Below are 16,436 nucleotides of genomic sequence, written 5' to 3'. Positions count from 1 at the left end.
TAGACGAGGGAAGATTGTACACCCTGGTCTAAGCTGGAAGCTAAATTATGGCACAAAGTTTTGCAGCTTCCGACCTCTGTCCGTGACTGAATTGGGTCAGCTTCCAATTGAGACAGGAATTGACTGGGGAAAATGTCAAATATTTGCAAGGATCCTCCTGATGCCTCCTTTTTTACACATCTTAATGATATGTGGCTAAAGGGTAACTGGGTTTTTAGTCAAATGGGTGGAGTGGAGCACCGATATACTTTCAAAAATGGAATCCCCAACTAATGAACTTTCGCTGAATCCTAACAAGGTAAAACTGAAATTATTTAGACATGTTTGGATTCAGCTTAGGGCTCACTTAATGGAATATGAAACCTTTGATGATGATTTTTACTGGTCAATAAAAAACAACAACATTTTAGCCCCCTATCTAAGGAAACCTCCATCGAGAGATTTTAGGTTCAAAATGTTGAGAGTGAAGCTAAATCTTTGCCCAACTATGGAAGTGTTGGGGAGAAGGAGTAAGATTCCAAAAGGAAGACGGTTATGTTGTTATTGTGCACTTGAGAATGAGCCCCTAAAATACCTCTGTGTCTCATGCCCAGATTTACGCAAAGTGTGGGGGAAAAACAATTGAGCTTATCCCTAGTCTGACTGAAGAGAATATGTGGATTAGAGTCTTGAATACTAATGAGCTCTCACTGTCAATAAGGTTATTGGAGTTTCTGGAAGTTGTTCTTAAAGATTGTTAATAGGCAATGAACTAGGTTTTGTGATTTTAAAAATAATATGTGAAAGGGTTATAAGGAATTTTCTATTTGAATTTTGAGGAATTGTATTCTGAATGGTGTATGTTTCATGTATTTTACCCATAGTCTTTAAATATACACACATTTCTAATGTGAAACTTGTTTGTCAGTCTGAAAAGTTCAGTTTTGTTTTAAAAACACACACAAAAAAACATTTCTTTTACCAGAGCCCCCCAGGCAGGAATAAACATTTATAATCAAGATTTTAGTTAGGGCAGGTTGACCCTGAAGAATCAAGAGAGAAGTAGTGTCCTGGTTGGTGGACATTCCCGTCCCTTGTACACCATATATACTGAGATAAACTCAGTCTGTGCCAGAGTTTAATTAGCGCTATAGAGAAAAATTTGTGATCAATAAAATCAGTAGACAAATAGTGAGATCAATGCGTTTCGGGAGCTGAACATCTTAGGAAAGTAGCAAATGCTCTTCATACTTCAAATTATAGATTTATAAAAAAAAGTAAATCAACAGTGTGACTTTAATATACGGTTTTCAAATAACTATCAATGCTAGTAAAAGACATAGGGCCTCATTATAAGTTTGCCGGTCCGATAGTAACGGCGCTGATGAGCTACCGGCACCGTTACTACCGGACCAGCAAACGAGTTCTGCTCGCAGGTGCCATTTCGCCCGCCAGGTCTGATCTGGCAGGCGAACACCCACCCGCGAGCAGAGCATGTCGAATGCACCGGCACCATTCACGAATGATGCCGGTGCATCCGGCTTCCACATTCCCATTGAGCCCTACTGGGCTCAAATGGGAATGGGGAAGAATATTTTCCGGCTCCCGCAAATGGGCAATTACTGGGTCCGGCAAGGCTGTAATGACCCAGTAAATGCCCATGCGCGGGCGCCGGAAAAAAATTGATGGCGGCTACTGCCAGTATCATAATGAGGCCCATAGTGAAGATTGTAATTAGTGCAATAAAACATCACCTTGCTCAATCATTGGGCGTCCTGAGGGTGGTCTGTTCTTCCAATTGTAAGGACAGATTCCACGTTTCTTGGTTGGGCGAAGAGAATTGCTCTACCTAAAATCATATGTGCATGTAGAGGACAGAATATATATTCAGCATATTTCTGCTGGCCCACTTCTATTCATTGATTAGCAATAAAGGTGCCTGCTGTAAGGAAGGTATGAAATCAAACAGTATGACATACACAAGTGATCATAGTTCAATGGTGTTTATTGAACTTCAATTCGGTTTGAAAAACGTCCATCTAATACTAAATTTAAAGATGGGAGCAAGCTACGACCGTCAAATAATATTTCGCAGTCCTAGTTGAGTCTGTCAAAATAATAGGCCCTATACTAATAAACCTATTGCCAATCCTTACTTCTAAATACAAATAGTGTGGGAAACAATGTTATGCAACTGAAGTGTTCAAGAAATTATATGTCAGGATGTTTAAGCCGTTGACTTCCCATCCCCACGTTTTCAGCATGGGACAATGTGGCACACTCGAACTTAGCAGACTCTCTGATTTCTCTAGCACGAGGATGTCTCTTTGCCATTCAAATTCTTTTATTTCAGATGGCCCGATATAACACGACAAACATTAAGGTTCCTTTCTTCTTTTGATTTCACATATACAACTTATTGGGTGATTTACTGTTCACCCTGGGCCCCCCACTGCCGGGCTCAGACCCACTTTAACACAAAAACCTTCAATTGGTCTATCTCCGCCGGGCTCGGACCAAATTTATCTACTTTCCAAACTTTCTCTACTTAATAAAAATCGAAGACTTTCGACTGTGCGCAGGATTTTGCTCGACTCGTCGCAGGACCACTTCGATACAAAATTACTTGTTCTCTTCTTGATATAAACGTTTTCTCACTTTCACTTTTGCCACTTCTCAGCTGGATATATTCCTGAAACCTTAGATTGAACACCCACGCAGTGCCAGACCACTCTGTCATAGGTATTCTATCTTGCTTTTAAAGTTCAATCACTCATCAGCAGTTCAACTTCGGAGCAGGACATTTCGGCGCGGCCGGTTCGGCGCGGGCCGGTTCGGCGCGGGCCGATTTGCCGCAGCCAGTTCAGCACAGGAGCCGGTTAGGTGCGGCACCGCACGCCAAACTTGCTGCATCAAAATTAAACGATTCAAAGCTGGGTAATACTGCCCTTCCGCCCCTCTGCATGTCTTTACTTCCTTCTTGACTTGCAGTGTTGCTGTTTTGCCTACCCAGCATTCCTCCCTCTACCCTACTGTGCCTCCAAGGGCAAGCAAGTCCCTAAAGTGTGCCACTAATTACTAGAGAGGGGGAGCAACTTAACACGTGGTGGCGACAGATGGATGGCGTGACGTTACAGTGGCAGGCACTTTTATACACAGGCTTTTCCTCATCACTCAACTGTTTGCAAAGCCAAGTAATGTCAGTACATGCTGTAAAAGTGTACTCTTGGCACTGCAATGTTCAGAAATATATTCAACACCCAATGCATTTTCTTTCATTGTACCAGTCTGACAAAAGTATTTGTTGATGTGGTTTTAAATAGAGGAAGCGTGGCATGGCCAACAAAGCTATGACACCAAAGCAGCGGTCTTTGACAGAGAGGCACGACCGAGGCTGTGGAAGAGACTGTACTGTGAGCAAGTTCTCATGGGCAGGCATGTACTGCAGCGCCAAAACATCTGAGCGCCAAAACATCCCGTCGCCGAACTGGCCGCACCGAACTTGTCGCTGCAAATAGGCCTGCGACGAACCGGCAGCGCCGAAATGGGGTGTACCGGTTCAACTTTATTTGTGTCTCATATCACATGCGATTTAACAATGTTCGTCCCAGCACTCACTCACCATACAATGTTGCTGCTTGCAACCTTGGCTTCAACACAGACCGGTCTTGTATCGGTCTCCTCAACTCACGGGCTATGTTGATTTCACTGATGCTGCTTTGTTCTTCAAGCCAAGGACGGTACCACAGCGGCTGCTAATTCTCCCTGCCTTGATTATGGACACGGGAGGGCCCCGGGTATCTCCAACACAATGCAGGAATGTTCAGCCTTGTTTTCTGGTCTTAATCTTTCTATTCTCTAGGCTCCTGGAAAGTAAAAGTTCCTGGTCGAAAAGGAAAGGGGAACTTCCCTCCTTGCGATCTCCTTCTGTTCTGCCATCTTTCTTTTTATTTTCTTCCGTTCTGAGAACCTGCTTTCCTGTGACTTGACCTTGGACTGCCCATAGACTTCTTTGCTGTTCCCTTGTTTTCAGTCTGCCTCCAGTACTTCTGTGCTCGATCTGGAGTTATTCAGTGCCTCTTCTGGACGGTTCCTACCCTGACTACACCGGTTACCGACCACGGCACTCCCTCTGTATTCTTTTGGATCTGATATTGTACCTCACCACCCACAAGGTAAACGACCACGGTCTGAATATAGGATTACATGCGAACTTGCATTTACCACCGATATCTTCTTCGTTCGCTGTATTGTCAAGATTGTTTGTCAAAAGCATTAGATGCTTGTGAGAGGTAGTGCTTGCAAGAGTACTTACAGGATCTCTCTCTGCCTCATCAACTGTTGCTCAATACTTGGCATATGACTTTGGATGCTATGCTGCTTAAATACCAAGTGTTGTCATCCTACATTAGTGTGTCCTTGTTTCGTCGGGCTTAGTTCCCACTAACCACTTATTTAATTCCTGTTCCCTGGAATCCTCCTCTTGCCTAATCTTGCTTCTTCACTTCAAGTTCCATCTTCTGTCAAAACTGGTTAGTTATATTCAGGCTGCATTATGCTGTTGTGATTTCTTCTAATGACAATATTCTTATTAGTTGTATCTTTCTCCCAGCTGCTGTACTGGTAGTAAACTGCCATTTAATTTGAAACATGTGGTGCCCGTTTTTTTCTACAGGCAGCACAGTATCGCAAAGGGAAGGTCGCCCTCTTTGAGGAGAACCCTTTTCTTTGGGTTTACATCCTTTTGAGAAAGTGGCCAAGAAGACACCTGCTGGAAGTCACCAAGGCAGCCTGATTCCACTCACGTGAGTTTGTAACACCTGGCCACCGGGATGACAGATCCCCGGGGACTGGTGGCTGAGACACCTTCTGGTTTCTCACACTACTATGTAGGAGAAGATAATGAACTGGATTTCAGGCCCGAAGGGGCATCTGGGTTGTCTGTGGTGGAACCTACAGTGGAGCCTAATAAAGACCGTCTGTTATTAGGTAGGGGTTATGCCTCCATAATCATGATAGTCTTGGTTTATTTGAGAAAAGAGTATAGGTAGATACTGGTAGTTGTAATGCTTATGCACTAAAACAACATGGTGTGTGTCCATGGCCATTTTGGACACTCACTTTTCATCTGACTTATAATGCATAGGCCTTTGGCAGGCTTTGCAAGCTCAGCAGAACACGCGGACAACTTGGTAGCGCAGGCAGAGCAAGCTCACACAAATATTATTGTCGAAGAAACTCACTTGTTTGTCTTCCCCCCCACCCCCCCCCGAGCACTACATGGAATGTCGTCAGGCCTAGTACAATGGTTGCTTGTTTTGTTCCTCTCCCTCTTTACTCCCCCCCCCCCCACTCACCCTACCTCTTGTTAATCTCCGGCTCTACCAGAAATGTTGTCAGGTTACAGTAGTCGCCTGTCTGTTTCCCATTTCCTTCCTATCTGTGTTTTAGCTCTTGCACTATCTGAAATGTCGTCAGGCTGAGTATGATAGTTAATTTCACATTCTTGTTGTTTATGGCCTGTTAGAATGTCATTGTATTTTCCCTTGTTCCCACCCTTGCTGTGTAGCGCTTTGAAACACATTGTGTATAGGCACTATATAAATAAATTATCATATCACTGCAGGGAACAGTTATGGTATTGTCCACTGAAGGACGAACTGAAAAGGGAGTCTGAGCGCATTGCAGGTGCAGTGATAAGGAGTCCAGGGAATGAATGCGAGGAGAAGAGAGCTGGGTTTTTCCACTTCGGACAGTTTTTTTCCATTCTTTGCCACCTTCACTCATCGTCTGCTCTTCGATCAAGGGCAGCCACAACGGAGGGAGGAGGGGAAAAGCCCCCATAACAATAAAGAGGCGGTGTAGTAGTCTTACTGGAAGGGAGGATGCACCACTCCAGACCCAGTTATTGCGTGTGATCTCTTTGCTTACCTGCTATGCGACTAAGCAGTATTCTAGTGGCCAAGATGAAGGTGTCTTTAGTGACAGTGTCGACAGTGAAGTACATTCCTTTCTATGTTCCAATATAACTAACCACATGTTGGTTGGGTGTTTTATATTCAAATACATTCATTGTTTCATATATTTAAAAATGTTCTAAAAGACTATCTAGACAAGCTCGTTCCATTCACAATCTGTTTTCAAGTACATCAAACCTTTAAACATTAATCAATCAATAGCACCAGTTTTCACTAGGAATCTATTGTGAAACCGAGTCTACTTTGACGGAAGAGTACAATAGTCCTCATACCTTCTTATATTCCATACCACTGTCACTCATTCTTCCATTCAATACTCATAACACTCCCAACATGTTTCTTTCCTTGTTTCATTAAACAGTTGACTAGGAAATTCTTCAGGGGTACTTTGTACTTTAACAGTTTGCTAAGCATACGCCATGCTAGTCTTCTTCATTGTTAAGTGATCTTCTATTTCACTCCCTTCTATCGTTCATCTGGGCCAAACAACAGGTGGATGTCTTTCTAATCGTAGTTGTTCCTTTCTATCTTCAACAGTCTTCCTTTCCCCATATTTTAACTTCTGGGTTCAGGAGATTTTAGGTTTGATTGGTGAGATTCTCACACAACACCTTTGTGCCTAATTTCCGTCATATGTATTCCGATTTTCTATTACACTTGGACAGCTCGTTCCCATATCCAACTTTTGGGATTTTGTAATATTCAATTGTTAATAGGTACTAGGTCTTCCCTATTCAGTATTAGTGGTATTTGTAGGATGTGAAGAGTGTTCTTTTTTCGATTTTCAGTTATCTTCTTATTTCCTTCACAGCGTGAGCCTTTCATCTGTTGCTCCCCTCTTGACCAACCGACCCGTGACAGCTCCAGTATTAATCTCTGAACGCTGTCATGGGCCAGAAGTACACAAATCTGTTAAACTGGGCCCCCTGCACACCAGAAAACCAGTATGCTCCGATACACCACTTCTGCCACTTAGTAGCGCTTACTGCCTGCTTGTCGGCTACTACAGCCTGCCTATCACAGCTGCTCAGCACTTGCTCACACTTGGTTGCTCGATCGCCAGTTGCTGTGGCACACTGTCGCAGCCGCTGTTGCTGCCACCAATACTGTCCAACCTCTTGCAGGGGTTGCAAGGGTTGGGGTGGGGAGAGCTCATCAACAGACACTCCAATGTGCTGAGACGCTGAGCCGAGCGCTGGGCATCGAAGAACTAGAGGAAAGGGCTTAATAACGCTTGATACCTGTATCGTTACACGTGTCAAGCTGCACCAAAGCTACGCTGAGGCTGCCTGCAACACAATCCCGACACAATCAGGAATGCCTTACCTTAGGAACTTTTGTATTGAACATTTGATCACTTGGAAAAGTCAACAAACCATTGTTCATGAGATTAACCTTTTTGTTGGATTTGAACTCGTGTTGAACATTTCAACACGTTAAGTCAAGAAACAATCCCTTTACACCTTTAGATTTTATTTAGAGTGTGAGGGCCAGAATAGGATTAAGGACACATAAATGACCTTTTGTTTGGACATCTTGACATTGGACAGAGTCTGTAGTTTGGTTTGAGGTAGGGAAATTCCTCCTAAAATAGTAGAGTGAGGTATTTTCCAAACCCATTTATTTTAATAAAAGATAACAACCAAAAATATGTCTCCTCTGTGGCCGCGTCTCCTCACACAACCCACCAAACAATTGGATGCAATTTCCCAAAAAATCGTGGGTGGAACAGTGTTTCAATTGCTTGGCAATCCATGCTAAATTAATGTGATGTTTGGAAGTTGGTTTTTGATCAAGAATGTATATACGATATTATACCTGGGTCTAATAAGATCTCGAATGTTCTTTTTAAATGCAACTCTTTTGTGGTCTACAATTTTAGCGATTTTATTTAAACATGTGGATACATAAACCTTTCCTCTTTCATGGATGACTGCTTATATAGTTCCCATTTATAAGAAGGGGTTTAGGTGGGCATAGACTGAAGACGTGCCTGCTGTAGGCTCCGTCTTGCAGCACCAAGAGATCCCCTAATGCTGCCTATTACAGAATAATCTTTCACAGCCTACCCCTTCCAGACAGCATGATACTGGCTGAAGCCTACCCATCTCCTTTTCTAGATCCTGTGGACCCGAGGTGCACCAAGGCCTGTTTGCTCGGCGCAACTGCTGTCCTTCTACCAGATAAAATAGCGGTGTCCCCCTCCCAGGTAAACATTAGCAACTGGTGAAGAGCCCCACTGGGCTTGTAGTGGCCTGTGCTGCCTCCCCGGAAGAGGGAAGAGGCGGTTACCCGGGTACTGCACTAAGCTAGGGCCCCACCTCAAGAAGAGCCAGGTGACTCCCAGGGTCCCTATCCCGCCTGTTGGGGATTTTGCAGCGGACCAAATTGGGGGAGACCACGTGCCAGCATCATAAGAGGCTGTGCCGGGGAGCGCCTGAGGAGGCCTATTCATCCCCCGCTGTTTGCTTGCTGTCTGGCTTTGTGGGCTGCAGCATTTCCCGGCTGCAGGAGCCTGGGGATAGTGCTGCGCTCTCCTGCTCGAACACTGCAGGTCGGGCACCAGGATCAAAGGAGTGCGGATGGCAGGCTGGAGAGGTGGCCTACGATGGTGTTCACCGGTTAGGGAGCAGCAGCACAGTGTGCTGGGGATCCTGCGGGGGCTCATCTGGAGGGACCGAGCGGGGCCCTTGGCATGGATTGGATCTCCAGAGGGAGTTGTATGGAAAATATCTCTTGGTCCCTGCATTGAACTTGAATATATTGCATCAGTAGCACTCTCAGAGGTTTCCTATTAGCTAGTGTGGCTCTCCTCCTTGCATATTAAGGACCTGCGCCCTGTGTGCCATCTGATACTGGGTCTACTCAGCCTTTTGCCCTGGAGTATCCCTACCTACCTCACTGAGCATGTGGGGTGGTCTGTGGGCCCCCGCCATCTCTCTGAGCCTTGCCTGAAACCCCAGAACCACCACAGACCTCCTCAAAACACGGAACCAGCATGGTACCTCCTCCATCTCCCCTGTTCTTGCAGGACGGCTGGTGTGTAGGGAATGAAGGCTTGGGAACCTCTGATGCCGACGCTAAGCCGAAAGGTGGTGCCTTGCTTCGTGGGAGCTGGAGGGGATCCGTGCTGCAGGCGGGCTACCTTGACTATAGTGTTCTGGTTCTCCTTCCTCGGTGTACATTTTGCCGACAACACTGAGACTGCCGGAGCGCGGCCTTACCAGTCATGTCCAAAGCTGGGGTGAGGCCCAAGGCGGGGGACATTAAGACTCCCCGGACCATGCAGGAGGGCAAGGGGAAGCAGACGTAGATGGTCAAAGCGGAGGTTCACTCTCCTCTCCCCGTAGTGGCCCCCATGGAATCCTCTTTCACGAAGCAGGACCTAATGGAAATGTTCTCTACCTTGAGGCAAGATGTCATGACTGAAATCAAATCCAAAAGCAGTGACAAAATCGATAGCCAAGCTTAACTTCCACCTTTCTAGTCTGGATTCCAGGGTCAGGGATATGGAAGCTATGGTATATGACCAAGCCCAGGACCATGCTCAGCTGGTGAATATAGTGGTGGGAATAGAAGGGAAGTTGGAACTAATCTGAGCCAAACAAGAGGACCTAGAAAATGAATCACACAGGAACAATATTCGGTTCTGTGGAGTCCCGCGTCACATACCTGACCAGGAGTTGGCTGACTACATCCAGACTCTATTCCGTACCCTAATGGGCCTCCCGGAGACGGCGGATGTTACACTGGATAGAACACAGTGCCTTTTCCTCGGTCCAGCACCGTCGCAATCTGGTCCCGGAAGTCCTCTCGAGGGTGCATTATTTTCAGCAGAAGGAGGCTATCATGGCGGCGGCCTGAAAAAGAGCCAGTGGAATTCCAGGGGGCCTAAGCCCTTGTTGTTTCAAGATCTCTCTCTACGTACTATAGCCAACAGTAGGAAGCTGGTGGTGGTGTCATTGTGGTTGCAGTCATGGCAGAACCACAATAGACAGGGGTTCCCATCTAAGCTGTTATTCGAATACCAAAACTGGCACTATGCAATTGGCTCAGAAGAGGAGGTGTCGGACCTAATGCAAGTCCAGTCGAAGCCTCGAGATAAGGGCAGTAGTACTGAAGCGGCGGACGGGATGGGATCTGCGGTTTGGTATAAAAGCAGGAAGCCCAGGCAGAGACCCAATTTGTGTAAGAAGTTGTTGGGGGTTGGACATTGAGCCCCTGCCTGCTTACCTGGATTGAAATGTCTGAGCTGGCTATTAGATCAGCACTTTGTTATCTCCATAAGGAACAAGTTACTTACCTGTAACTGTTGTTCTCCAGCATGGGTCTGGCATGGATTCACATGCTCATGAATATTCCCCGTCGTCAGGCTGGGAATCCTCAGTAAAGAAAAATCAATATCAGTTTTGTTTCTGATCTGTCTTTCTTAGTAGTAACCAATCACTGATCTCTGGGTCATACTGCCCTCTCCCTAAGCCCCGCCTCTGGCAGCCATCCTCAGATTTGGTAGCACGCCAAGTGGCAGTATGACCAAGTGAAGAGCCGCAGAAGGGTAGGTGGGAGGGTTCGCATGTGAATCCATGCCAGACCCATGCTGGAGAACAACAGTTACAGGTAAGTAACTTGTTCCTTCTCCAGCATGGGGTCTGGCATGGATTCACATGCTCATGAATAAAGAATACATAGCAGTATACACATGCACAACCACGGGAGGTGGCAAAGGCTCAACATTAAGCATTACATCCAAAACTCAACATTAAGCAATTCTTACCTCCTCACCAGGCTCACCTTAGGCGAACAGGTTGCACAGCACTGCTTGGCTGACCCTGGACTCCTCCCTGGAGTCCCGATCGACGCAGTAGAATCTTGTGAAGGTGTGTGTCAGCCTCCATGTAGCAGCCCTGCAGATGTCCAGCAGGGGCACACCAGACAGGAACGCCATGTTAGCAGCGATCGCTCTGGTCGAATGGGCTCTCGGACGGCCGGGCAGCGGTCGGTTTGCCAGCCGGTGACAGTGCATGATGCAGCCGGAGAGCCATCTGGAAATGGAAGTCTTCGAGAGAGCCTTCCCTTGATTCACAGACCCAAAGTTCACAAACAGTTGTGACGTCTTCCGAAAAACTCTTTGTGCGGTCCACGTAGAACTTCAGCGCTCTAGCTACATCCAGCCAGTGCAAAGTCCTCTCGGCCGGTGTCGAAGGCGGCGGGAAGAAAACTGGTAACACCAAGGGCTCGTTGAGGTGGAAGTCTGACGGCACCTTGGGCATAAAGGAGGGGTGCGTCCTCAGCACCACCCTTGTGTCATGAAAAGTCAAGTATGGAGGCTTGCAAGATAGGGCCTGGATCTCTCCCACTCGTCGTACGGAGGTGATGGCCACGAGGAAAGCTGTCTTCCATGACAGGAACTTCAAAGGCGCCGAATGCATAGGCTCGAATGGGGCCCCCCATGAGCCTGGTCAGCACCACATTAAGCTCCCACGCCGGGGCAGGATCCTTCACTGGCGGGAATGATCAGAATAGTCCCTTCATGAATTCCTTCACCAGGCGGTGAGACCACAAGGACGCCCGTCCCGTAGTCCTGGTACATGGGGAGATGGCAGCCAGATGTATTTTGATGGAGGCGTGAGCCAGACCAGCTTTGGCCAGCGACAGTAGGTATGGCAGTACTTGAGGGGCCGTAATCCGCAGAGGGTTAATCTTCTGTGCACGGCACAAGACAGAGAGCCTCTTCCATTTATGACCGTAACACTTGAGAGTTGAGGACGCCCTGGCTTTTGCAAGAACCTCTCTGCAATCAGCCGGTATATCGTACTCTCCAAACTCTAGTGCCGCAGGAGCCAGGCCTGCAAGTTCAGCGACTGTGGGTCGTGATGGAGAATGGCGCCTCCTTCTCTGGAGAGAAGATCTGCGTCCGCCGGCAGCTTGACTGGTGGGGACGCTGACAAGTCCAGAAGGTCCGGGAACCAGATCTGCCTCGGCCACGCCGTTGCGACGAGGATCATCCTGCACCTGGACCTCTTGAGCTGGTTGATGAGGCGGAGCAGCAATGGCAACGGAGGGAACCCGTACAGAAACAGGCCGTCCCAGGGGAACGAGAAAGCATCGCCCATGCTCCTCGGGTGTGGGAACCTGCTGGCGAACCTCTAGCACTTGGAGTTCGTCGCCGTCGCGAACAGGTCGATGTGGGGTTTGCCCCATCGTTGGAAGAGCCGATCCACTTGATCCTGTTGCAGTTCCCACTCGTGGCACGAGCGCAGCTCCCTGCTGAGTGAGTCGGCGATGGTATTTTTTATTCCTGCCAAGTGGAAGGGAACCAGAAACATCCCCTGGCCGACGGCCCAGTGCCACAGATCCTGGGCCTCCTTGGATAGGGCTGGGGATCTGGTGCCCCCCTGCTTCCGTATGTAGAACATTGTGGTTGTGTTGTCGGTGAAGATCCTCACCACTTTGTCCTTGAGGGACGGAAGGAACGACTTGAGCACCCAGAACACTGCTCGGAGCTCCAGGATGTTGATGTGGAGAGACCTCTCCTCCGGGAGCCAAAGGCCTCTTGCGTGGAGATCTCCGGTGTGGGCCCCCCAACCCTCCAGAGAGGCGTCCGTCGTCACCGTCTCCTGAAATGCCAGGGTTTGAAAGTCCGTGCCTGTAGTGAGGTGAGCCCGGGCGCCCCACCATAGGATCGCCTGACGGAACTCCTCGTCGAGAGGGATCCTGTCCTCGAAGCAGCCCGTCGCCTGAAACCAGCGGGCGTTGAGGAACTCCTGTAGCGGACGCATCCGAAGTCTGCAAAGGGGTACAAAGTAGATGCATGAGGACATCATCCCGAGAAGGGACTTGATGGACCTCACCCTGGCCACGTCCGTGGCCAACAGGTGCTGCACCGTGCCCAGGATGGTCTTGGTCCTCTCCTCTGAAGGGGAGGCCAATTGCCCCACTGTATCGAGCTTCGCTCCCAGAAACAGTGCTACTTGCGATGGAACCAGGTGGGATTTGGGGTAGTTGATGGCGAACCCCAGCTCCGTGAGTAACCGGACGGTCCTCGCCGTATGTTCGACGGCGAATTCCCTTGTCCTTGCCCGGATTAGCCAGTCGTCCAGGTAGGGGTAGACGTGTATCCCCTGCAGGTGCAGCCGCACCGCCACTGGTGCCAGGCACTTGGTGAAAACCCTGGGTGCCGACTTTAACCCGAACGGTAGGGCTCCGAATTGGTAGTGGCGTCCCTGAACCACGAACCTGAGGAACTTCCTGTGCCTTTTTAGAATGGGGATGTGGAAGTAAGCATCCTCCAGGTCCAACGACGATAGGAAGTCGCCTTCCTCCAGCTGTCCCAGCGCGTGCTGGAGGGTGACCATCCTGAATTTCTGCGCCTTGATGTATTTGTTTAACCAACGCAGGTTCAGTATGGGGAGCCAACCGCCTGTCTTCTTTCTGACGAGGAAGTACCTTGAGTACACTCCGGAGCCCCGGAGCCTCCTGGGGACGAGCTCGATGGCACCTTTCTTGAGCATCGCCTTTACCTACAAAAGCAGTTGAGGGACGTGATTCTCCTTCCTGGCCACGGGAGGAATGCGAGGGCACTTCTTTTGGAATTCCAGCGAATGCCCGTTGGCCAGGGTGTCCAACACCCAACGATCGGTGGAGATGGACTCCCACACGCTGACGAACTTCGTCAGCCGGCCTCCCAGCAGGGTGCTTGGGTGGGGGCCTGACAACCCAGCCGGGTCAGTCTTGCTTGGAGGCGGCCATGCCGCCTTGGCAACGATGGCGGGATCCCTCTTGCTTGCCGCGACCTCTGTAGGCCTCCTGGGAAGAGGAGCGGGCCGCCTGGCGGTAAGTGGAGGAGCCACCGCTGGATCCTTTGGAGGCACCCTGTCTGCCTCTGGAGCTCCGAAAGGGCCGTCGCTGTTGAAGCACCCCTAGGGCCCGGGCCGTCTCCGAGTCGGTCTTGATGGCCTGTAGAGACTCGTCCACCGCCTTACCAAAAAGGTTGTTGCTGTTGTACGGCATATCCAACACTCTGGTCTGGACATCCTGGCGAAAATCTGTCGCCTTCAGCCATCCTTGTCGTCGGAGGCAAACTCTATTGCCCAGTTGGCGAAATCTGGTATCGGCAATGTCCGTTGCCACCGTTATGGCGTGATCCGACGCCACCTCGCCTTCCTGCAGAATTTCTAGGGCCTCCGCCCTTTTGTCATCAGGTAGGAAGCAGGGGAGCTATCTTGAACCAGAGCTCCCTGTCGTAGCGGGCCACGATCGCTAAGGCATTGGTCGCCTTAATCGTCGTTGCCGCAGACGAGATGACTCGTCGTCCCATAGAGTTAGAGTCCAACTTCTTGCCCTCGCTGTCCGGTGGGGAAGTGGAAGTTGAAGCGGCCGCACCCGCTGCCTTCTTCTTAGCCGCTGCTGAGATGACAGTGTCCGGCGTGGGCTGGGCCCTGAGGGACAAGGGGGCGGCATCGGGGACTCGGTACTTCTTCTCGTACCTGTCCCTCTTGGCGGGTGTCGTGGAAGGGTTCTTGAGGACAGAAAGCCCCTCGTCCCAGATGTCGTCGAGTAAAGGCACCGCGAGGACCGTCTTCCTCTTGGCCTCTCGTCGTTGGTACAGAAACCCCTCCTTTTTCTGTTCTTCAGGGCAGAGCTGGAAGAGCTCGGATGCCCTGGTTATCATGGCGTGGAAAGAGCCAATTTCGGAGGATAGAGACGCCCGCGGGGGGGTGACGACGGGATGTCCGCTGTGTCATCGCCACTGTCATCCTCCGTCCCCGTTGCTGTATCGGTCGCCGTATCCTCTCTAGGGTCGGGCGAGGGGGATGAGGGGTCCACCGGTCTCGCAGGCACGAAGGGCAGAGATGGGTGGACTCTCCTCCGCTTGTTTGGAGGGCTTTCCGATGGGCCTGGTTCTGGATCCTCCGTCTGGGTCCATGGTAATCTCGTCCTTATCGCGGTACATAAGGATTGGATTGCCAACAAAATGGCCACCAAGCTATCCTGGGACTCGGGTATTGGCTGCGACGGACGGGATGGCCGCTCCACTGGGCCCTGTTCGTCGTCATCGTCGCTATCTTCGATCACGTCAGCAGGGACCGTCCCCTGGGATCAAACCTTCTCGAACCTCTCGTTGAGGCCTATGAACCTCTCGTTGAGGCCTATGTACCTTTCGTTGAGGCCCTTCTCGGTTTCCACCAGTTCCTCCTCAGAGGCTGATTCCGAGTCTGTAATGGCCACCGGCCCCCCTCCCCCACGCTTTTTCAGCCGGGGACTTCACAGGGGTCTTAATGATGGGTTGGAAAGAGGATTGCCTCCACGGTGGCAGGGATACTCTGGGCCCAGAGGGCATTTCCACAGGCGTAGTCTCAGCCGGCTTTGCCAGGGTCGCAGCGACCACTTCGGTAGAGGCCTTTGCCGGGTGGATCAAAGCCCTCACCAACTTAGGTGCGTCCTGGGCCTTCGCCTTGGCGGGAGGGTCAGCGCCTCGCTCCCCCTTCGAGATCGACCGGGTCCGCTCCAGCGGCTTACCCGGGTTCTCAGACTTCCTCTTCCCCGAACCAGAGCGCTGGCTTGTGGTTGAACGTGCCGGGGAAGTAGCATCCTGCTTGGCAGCCGAAGAGCCCGACTTTTCGGCGCTTCCGGTGCCCGTGGACTTGCATTGCTTGGCCTTCTGTTGGGCCCCCGTCGCCGGGGCGCCCTCACAGGACTTAGACGCCTGCTCAGACTTCTTCTTCGCCCTTCTCACCTGCTGTGCCCTTCTCCAGCCAGGCGGCGAGGTGGGAACGACGATCTTGTTTGGTCCGTTCCGAAAGGTTCTTGCAGAACGCAAAGTCTTTCTCCACGTGCGTCTTGTCCTCATGAAGGCAGTAGAGACATCGCGAATGCTCGTCCTCCTTGAAAACGTTCTGTAATCCGCATCCAGGGCAGCACCCGAACAGCTTGGATCCGGGCTTCGAGCTTCCCTTGTCCTGGGCCATGTCCGTTGAGGTAGGCCGCAGATCTTCCGGAATCCTCCAAGAAGTGTAAACTCGACGAAAACTTCACCCTTGAGGGGCGTAGAAGAATTCTGAAACGGGTCCCCGTTGTCGGAAGTACAAACGGTGGAGCTTGAGGCTCGATCAAACCGAAAAAATTAGAAAATCTCCTGATAAAGCGTGAAAACGCAGCAAAAAAACTCGAGAGCTAAACACGAGGACTCCCAACACTTGAGCGTGCAGTAAAAATCTGAGGATGGCTGCCAGAGGCGGGGCTTAGGGAGAGGGCAGTCATTGGCTGGGGGCAGTATGACCCAGAGATCAGTGATTGGTTACTACTAAGAAAGACAGATCAGAAACGAAACTGATGCTGATGCTGATTTTTTCTTTACCGAGGATTTCCAGTCTGACGACGGGGGATATTCATGTGAATCCATGCCAGAACCCATGCTGGAGAATTAGAAGAGTCCCAGTTGTCGGGGTCCGTAGGAGTAGGGTTTGCTTGTTAAAAGAT

The sequence above is a fragment of the Ambystoma mexicanum genome, chromosome 3q, assembly GCF_040938575.1.
Source record: "Ambystoma mexicanum isolate Mex_15411 chromosome 3q, UKY_AmexF1_1, whole genome shotgun sequence".
Lineage (NCBI taxonomy): Eukaryota > Metazoa > Chordata > Amphibia > Caudata > Ambystomatidae > Ambystoma > Ambystoma mexicanum.
This window is presented reverse-complemented; position numbering follows the sequence as displayed.